Source organism: Echinops telfairi, unplaced genomic scaffold, assembly GCF_000313985.2.
Source record: "Echinops telfairi isolate 266 unplaced genomic scaffold, ASM31398v2 ScPeMD7_7417;HRSCAF=8455, whole genome shotgun sequence".
NCBI classification, from domain to species: domain Eukaryota; kingdom Metazoa; phylum Chordata; class Mammalia; order Afrosoricida; family Tenrecidae; genus Echinops; species Echinops telfairi.
In genome coordinates this window covers 879629-881300 of record NW_022111317.1, presented here as the reverse complement: position 1 = coordinate 881300, position 1672 = coordinate 879629, and the positions used below count along the sequence as shown (strand labels likewise).

The window sequence follows — 1672 nt, the reverse complement described above, 5'->3', positions numbered from 1 at the left end:
ACAGAGGTGCCTGCCCAGGGTCGGAGTGCACGTGAGTGTGGTGTATATTGACACACTGTGTACATGAGTGTGTGAGGCTGTGCTTATGTGAGTATATGTGGGGGGGTGAGCATATACTATGTGAGTGTGCAAGTGTGAGTATATGTCTGCATGTGTACATATATTGTGTGCAAGAGTGTGTATATGTGTGCGCATAGGTATACAGGTATGCACGTGTATATACACTGTGCAGGGATGTGTCTGTGTGTCTGTGTTATGTCTATGTAGTATGTGTGAGCGTATGTGTAATGGGTGAGGTATTGTGGACGGTACCTGCATGCACCTGTGTGTGTGGTGTAGGTGTACACGAGTGTGTGTATGTCATATGCATGTGAATTTGTGTGTAGGACGCAAGTGCATGTGTCTGTATGTATATGTGCATGTGAGTGTAGGTGGCTATGTGAGTGTGCACACGTGTTTGTGAGTGTGGTAGTTGTGAATGTGTCTAAATGTACATGGCTGTGTGACTATGTACATGTGTGGGCGCGTTTCAAAGTGTGTGTGGCTGTGTGAGTGTGTAGGTGTGGTGTGTATATGCCTGTGTGAATTGAAGTGGCTATATGAGTGTGTACATATGCGAGTGTGTATGTATGTGTGAGTGCGGGTGGTTTGTGAGTGTGCATGTGTGTTGACAAACCTCCTATCTTGGGCTGTCAGCTCTGCCCCAGTCTCCCGTGTGGCCCTGAGGGAACCTGGGAGGGGAGAACACGGGCCCGTTCATGTCTGCAGGGTCCAAGGCTCTGGGCGAGGACTCAGTCATGGATGGGAGGGGCCTGGGTCCCTGCATCTGCCCCCTGTGTGGGTAGAGGCACAGGTGCATTATGGGCTGGAGTTTCAGGTCCATGGTCTGTTTACTTTGGAATTGTCTTCAATTCCCACAGAGCGGGACCCCTGCCCTCAGTGGTCAGTCAGCCGGCACGTCTCCCTGCTCCCCTTGACTGGCCTCTGTGGCCAAGGATGGCCCAGTCGGACACTCAGCTCCCCCCGGGCCCCCATGCATTCTGCTTGCTTACAATCACCGTGTGTGGGTGGCACTAATATTTATGCAGGTACCTTTACCCACCCCCTGGGGGTGAGTCTACAACATTCCCCCGACGGGGTGACAACCACGGAGCCCTCTTACCCATGAGGATCATGGGAAACATGTGTGACTCGCTGACCTTGGGTGGTTTCCGACCCATGGGGCCGGAGGACAGTGTCAAGCTGCCCCGTGGGCTTACGAGGTTGTCAGTCCTGATGGAAGCCGGCTGCCTCGCTCCTCCTCAGAGCAGCGGGGGCTTCCAACCCTGAGCTTTAAGCACCGCTGCACCACGAGGCTCTGGATAACTTCTATAAGCCCTCCAAACAAAACCCGCTGCTATCGCATTGACTCTAATTCACTGCGCCTGTGGAGGGCCGAGCCAAAATGCTTCACGGGCGTTTCCGAGGCTGTCAGTCCTGACGGAAGCCAGCTGCCTCGTCCTTCCCCCTGGAGCAGCTGGAGGATTCCAGTCCCAGCTCCGTGCTGACCCCGCAGCCCCACCTGCGCCCGCATCCTCCAGGCACACCACCCCCCGGCCAGCAAGTCTGCTCCGACTCACATGACTCACATCCACGCTACACCAAGGGTGGCGCAGTGGGTGGCGTGTTGGGC

General features: G+C 55.0%; 1 protein-coding gene across 1 annotated transcript in view; it reads right to left on the bottom strand.

Annotated features, from left to right (window-relative positions):
• The window catches only part of LOC123522487 (SH3 and multiple ankyrin repeat domains protein 3-like), a 42356-nt gene that overhangs the window by 39720 nt on the left and 964 nt on the right, over nucleotides 1-1672 (bottom strand). The gene's annotated exons all lie outside the window — the stretch shown is intronic.